Here is a 6,508-nt window from a genome sequence, read left to right on the forward strand (position 1 = left end):
CCTTCTGTATATTTGTTTGAAATGTCATGGTTTTGTGTGAAATTTTCAAGTTTTTCCATTTCCCTTTAGTTCTATCTGCTTTGCTTTATTTACTGCTCTGGGTCTGAAATTTACAATAGCAATTTTGGTCTCAACCTTGGAATTTATTTTATTTTTTCCTTGCATCGTCGGTCAGTGCACTTATTTCACCGACAGTCACACTGATCAGCGTGATATACTCAGAAACTGTCATGTAGACCCCCTTTTGGCACTTGTTGTTAGTTAGGCAGTCGTGCCAATGCCTGTAGGTGAAGATTAGGGTTTACCCCAGATCTCGACCAGTGTGTCTTGCCCTCTTGATTTCTTCCTTGTAGCTTGTTTAAATTGTGCCTGGTTTAACCCACCCTCTGATGTGTTAAGTCTGGCCCTATGTGAAGTTATTTTTTATTTTTTCTTTGAATTCCTCGATCAACACTATTTGTTAGTTAGGAAGTCGTGCCGATCAGGCCATTAGCACTACTTGTAGTACTGGTCAGTCGTGCTGGTCGTGCCTATCGGCGCTACTTGTCAGTTAGGCAGTCACTTCGGTCTCTGAGTTAAGAAAAAATTGAATTTCTCCCATTCCCATGCCAATCTGTCTTGACCTTCAGACTCCCATCCTCATTGCTTCATTTTCAATTGAATGAGTGAAAGAGTCTTGTTTGTTCTCTTATTTCGAGTGTCTCTTTTCCCTTTCCAAGCATAGATTACATTGCTTGGTTTCTCGATTGAATCATTTATGTGTTTGGTTGGTTTGATTCAGAGAAGAAGTTATTTTTAGTTTCATTTATCATGCTTTGGATTTGATTGATGCTTGTTTGTTTAGAATTGTGAAAATTTTCATTAAAGTGCTTTATGTGAAAGACTCATTTTGCATTTTATGAAAAGAAGAACATCATCCTAGTTTACTTAAGTGAAAATATTGCATTAGTAGTGTGACTGAGAAGTTAGAATTGCATCATCATAAGCATAGGAAATGAAATGAAACTTATTTTTTTGTTAAGGGAAGATTAAGTGCATTTAGGACATGTATTAGTGAAAGTTTTCATTCTTTGATTGTTGGGTTGATTGTGTGCTCTCTATCCCTTAATTAGTGTTAACTTTCATCGAAGAAAGATCTCTTTTCTCATATAGCTGCATGTAAGAATTTTTTCAGAGGGTAGTGGTAGGGCCTTGTAACTAAAACCTAATTCAAGATGAACCGTTAAAATTTATTGAATTAACCTAATGAAATGTTGAAACTTAACACTCACATTTAGTGGTCTAGGCTAGAGACATGTTATGGCATCTTTAAACCTAGCAGTTGTTGTTCGCTTCAGCATTAGACAACGCTAGTATGGACTTGTGCTCCCTATACCATTGTGTATATAAAGGGAGACCCCACTAGGTCTGCAATCCTTTATCCATTGGAAGCCAAATCTGCCACCTTGTAAATGTGATATACTGAACATAACATTCGGGGAGATTGCCTATCCGTACTTCTCGATTTGGCGGGAGGTATTCTACAGTTCACGTTAGCTTCTCTAATCCTGGGGTTGAAAATCGATACCAGATTTTTGCAGAATCAACACCCATATGCAGATTTAATGGGCTATGGCCTCGCACAACAGATCTTTACCAATGGGTCCATTCCTTTTGGACTAAAAAATGAAAAATCATCTTATGTTCAAAAGGTTTCTTCCTGGTGGTTTTTGACTCAAACGAAGACTACTAGAAAGCCTTAATGGGAGACCCTTGGTTCTGGGGTTCGGCTGGGTTTTTTCTTACCCCTTGGTTTCCTGATTTCGACCCTTCTACAGCTGTCATCTCCAAGCTTCCCATTTGGGTCAGGATCCCGAATCTACCGACTCATTTTTGGGATTTCTCTGTCTTCTTAGCCATTGGAAACACTTTAGGACGATACCTGGCTACAGATACCTCAAGAAGGGAAAATGGTCTCTACACTTACGGCAGACTGTGTGCAGAAATAGATATCAGCAAAGCACTGCCGGATCAGATTAATCTCAAGTTTGGAGATTTCCATTGGACTCACCCACTGGATTACGAGAATACAACCTTCCGCTGTCGCCATTGTCATCAAACAGGGCACCTTCAGAGTACATGTTCCCAGATCAAAGATAAAAAGAAAAATTTGAATCGTAAGCCCAAATCCAAGAGATGGAATCCTTTTGAGCCTCCCCGTCCTTTGGACGATTTAGGCTTCTCGAGTTCGGAGGAGGAGGAATCTGAGGCAGATGTGCAGATTGATGAGGAAGCTGAAGCTGATTTGCAGAATGAGGAAATTCCGATGGACGCTCCCTCGGCTGATCCGGAGGTTCCCTCTAACCCTCAGATTTCTCAGAAACATTCTCATTTCTCTTCGTCCTCAGACTCTGATAAGGATGCTCAGCCGTCAGAACAAAATAATCTACAACTTGTCATGACTCAGCCAAGCTCCACTGGGTGGATAAAAGTGAGCAAGAAAAAAGGCAAAAAATGTCGTTTTGCAGGAAATAACCCTTCGGGGTAGCTTTTTCTTCTCAGTACTTTCCTTTGTATTCCTATGCTTTCTATGGCCCTTCCCTTGTCTGTCTCTATGAAGCAAGGTTGATTCCCTATCACCTCTGGCTCCCCTGCTTCTTTGCTCTACCTGTTTCCAGGCTTGATGTACTATATTTTTTCCTCTCTTAATAGAATTAGTCTTTATTCAGGAAAAAAAAAAAATTTCATCCATTTTATGACCAAAGAAGAATCCGTGAATATTTGCAACCTCATGATATCCATTATAGCTTTAATAATATGTGAAGAGCCTTCAATTATGAAAAATTGTTTGTTCGAGTGCCGAGGCAAGCCTTGTACTTGATGAAGTGATCCTTGGAGATACTACTCGGAATTCCATCTTCACCGTTCATATCATGTGGGTCTTGGCTTTTGGACTGTCAATGATGTTTCAATTTTGTAGAAACTTTGCATCCTAGATAAATTCCATAGAGCTTATTGTATATCTGGAAAGTAGGAATTTGGGTTCTTTAAAAAATTTGAGCATTTCTTGACAATGATATACCCTATAAGGTTAAACATGGAATTGCTCTATATTCACTTAGATCCTTCTCTGGATACAAGTCTTGAAGACATTCTTCCATTGTGAATCCCCTCCAGATATTTATTGTAGTCAATTTCTTGATATGTTTCCACAAATGTGGACCATATGAGTAGTAGATGAATAAATGAGGAATAGATTTTGTTTCCCTTGTACACGACATACAATTACTGAGGCCTTGTCTCCCTCTTTTCTCTGAACTGTCCCAAGTTAGGACCTTTTAAGTAAGTGCTAGATAGAGAAAAAATATTGTTTTCTATGGGTCCTCTATTTTCCAGCTTTATTTTCCAGATTTATAGACCACGACCACATATCATTTAGACCAGTTGGATCAATTAAAGCTTCATATCCCATTTTTGATGTATATATTCTTGTAGCCTTATTATTTGCACACATCAGAGAGTCCTCTTCATCTCAAATTCTAACATAAATTCTTTTCATCTCATTCAGAGACATTCGCCAATTTTTAGACCGGGCCGCATCTATGCCCAAATATGGGGTTGATTTCAATTCCTGTTGCCATACATTTGTTGTCAATGGGTCTACAATCTGATGAAGTGTATAAATCCCTTTTCATGAACATGGTTTTTCAGATTTGATTTAAGAAATTTTGATCTCCACACCCCATAATAGGATCCAGATCCTATCCTTCCATTTTCCTTGTTACCAACTTACTCGGTTAGAAAATATCCATTCGCAGCAAAACCTAGCACCCAAGCTTTCCACTGACTTCAAACATTCTTGATAGATTTCCATGGGGACCTTATACAATCCAATATCGATGCATGAGAAATGTATTTCTGGAGAATTATAGCTCTCCATAGACTTTTGAAAATGCTAATCCAAGTAAATTCTGCAACCCAACAATATTATCACTCCCAACAATTCACATCGGTTGTTCATTGGTGTAAAATATTTATAGAGGGTAATAATCTTCGAGGATCCACTGCCTAAGTGTTTTGTATAGTTTCTCACACAGAATTTTTTTCTCTTTTGCTATTCAAATTTGCTGTAGCTACCTTTTGGTTTCTTATGCTGGAAGAACAGTAAATCCATCTATTTGCAGGGGAAGTTTCAAATATCAAACGGTTATGGACCCGAGAAAGCTACAAAAGTCTTGAACGTAATGGGAAATTCCTACTAAACATCTTACTCTTACATTGTTGAGAAATAGTAGCCAACGGGGCCTCTCATGATTTTACTTTTTGGTCTCTCACGAATGTCGAAGTACTTTCATTACAGAGAATGATTTCGTTTTCTTGGCCAAGCACGGGATAAATGCTGTTAGAGTTGCCGTTGGATGGTGGATTGCAAGTGATCCAAAACCTCCTGCTCCTTTTGTTGCAGGATCTCTAGCTTGTCTCGACAAAGCCTTCTCGTGGGCACAATAAGTGAAAACTGGCCTTCATTCTAACAATTTTCAATCCTAAAAATAGAAAACAATTAGAAGTCAAGATAATGGACTATAGGTTAATTAACTTTTTGGAAACAATGTTGTAGGAAACATGACATTAAGGTGATTATCGATCTCCATGCTGCTCCAAGCTCACAAAACGATGATGAGCATAGTGGCACCAAAGATGGATTTATTGAATGGCCTGAGTCGTAAGAGAACATCGACAAGAGTCTTTCTGTCATTGATTTTATTGCTGCGAGGTACAACAAATTTCTATAGCAGTAATTCATTTTGATAGATTTTGACATGGCTTAAGAAATTGCTCCATAGAGTAACTATATTTCTGGATATAGTAGAAAAAATCCCCTTCTTTTCCAATCAATCAGGTCCATAGGAAATTTTTAAAAATTGCTTCTGTGATTGACAAATATGCTGCACACCCTGCCCTTTTGGGCACTGAACTATTGAATGAGCCACGTTCGCCTGTAATTAGCTTGAAAAATGTGATTGATTACTACTCACGGGGTTACGACATAGTTCGAAAGTATTCGTCGTCGGCGTATGTGATAATGTGCAACAGAATCGGCCCTGCTGATCCAAAAGAGTTGTTTCAAATTAACAACAACCTGTCCCGCACAATTGTGGATGTGCATTACTACAATCTCTTCGATGACGCCAATTTCAAAAATATGACGGTTCAGCAAAACAACGACTATATCAAAATCACTAGAGCTCAAATTGTGCAGAGCCTCATCTCAGCCAATGGTCGCACTTTTCAATAAACTGTCTCATTTCTTGATTCATAACATTTTGCAATGTTGCAGGGCTTATATCAGAACTCACCATCTTATAAATTTGAGCAATGCTACGGTACTCACTGTAAGGAATTTCCAAAGTAACCATCTCCAGTAAGCACATGCCGAAAGAATAAATATCTACAAGCGCATTATAATCATCCTCATATAATTTTGGAGCCATGAATTCCAGAGCACCGAGGGTAGAGTGTGCAGCATGAACATTTCCCAGGGTAGTGGCAAGACCCAAATCCCCAATCTTCAGAACACCACCATTGCCATTCACAAAAATATCGATGCAATTCAAATGTCTATGAATTACACACGACACATGATTATGAAGATAATACACCCCTCAAGTATCTAATGTGATCAATTCTTCAAAGCCTTCGTTGAGACATGACGATGCTTCTGGCGGTACTCTCTCAGAGTCCCCGAGGTACAGACCTGCATAGATCCTCTGTGTGGAAGCATCATCGAGGTTTTGTAGAGGCACCTTGTTCCAAGCAACCTCAATATCCTCTTCTTGAACAAAAGCACGATATGCCTTCTTCATAGCACCTTGTCCCAACACATCTTCATAGCGACCATACCTACCAGTGGGATCCAGTTCCACAAAGGGCTCCCTGTCTTTATCACAGGTGTCATATTCTACACTAGGCATTTCTCCACCTCCTATAGGAAAGGAAAGCCTTACCCCAGAATTCCAAATTAGGTTCCTCTTCTAATTTGAATTTAATGAACGGAAACCCTTGCAGGCTATAAGATGTCAGAGAAATAGAGATTTTCGCTAAATTCGGACGATGAACAGATAGCAAAGACAGAAGACTTTGCTTCCTGTGGGATTCAGAAATCCACCCAATAAATTTAAGTGTAAAAAATAAAATTGCCACGCAATCTTAAATCAAACTAGGAAATCCAAAACCCTAACTCTACACAAAAACAAATTATGTTGGCAGAAAAGAAATCTCATAAAACTATTTTCATAAACAGAATCCTCAAAAAATAAATCTGTGAACAGAACCATTGCATGCACAGGGTTCCATACACAGTGATCAAGGAAAGCTAGCTTACAAAAACCTGTGAACAGAACCATTGCATGCACAGGGTTCCATACACAATGATCAAGGAAAGCTAGCTTACAAAAACAAATAGGAGCATGCGTGCAGTTTTGGTGGATTTCCCATTGAATGCAACTCCTTGCTAAATTAGGCGGAGCTT

General features: G+C 38.9%; 1 pseudogene; it reads right to left on the minus strand.

Moving 5' to 3' along the window:
* Positions 1–5,243: 5,243 nt before the first annotated feature.
* Positions 5,244–5,951, minus strand: LOC149203088 (putative serine/threonine-protein kinase WNK11 pseudogene; annotated as a pseudogene).
* Between the last annotated feature and the right edge of the window lie 557 nt (positions 5,952–6,508).

Source organism: Pinus tabuliformis, chromosome 2_1, assembly GCF_031772625.1.
Source record: "Pinus tabuliformis cultivar Carrire ecotype Pingquan chromosome 2_1, CPIR1, whole genome shotgun sequence".
NCBI lineage: Eukaryota > Viridiplantae > Streptophyta > Pinopsida > Pinales > Pinaceae > Pinus > Pinus tabuliformis.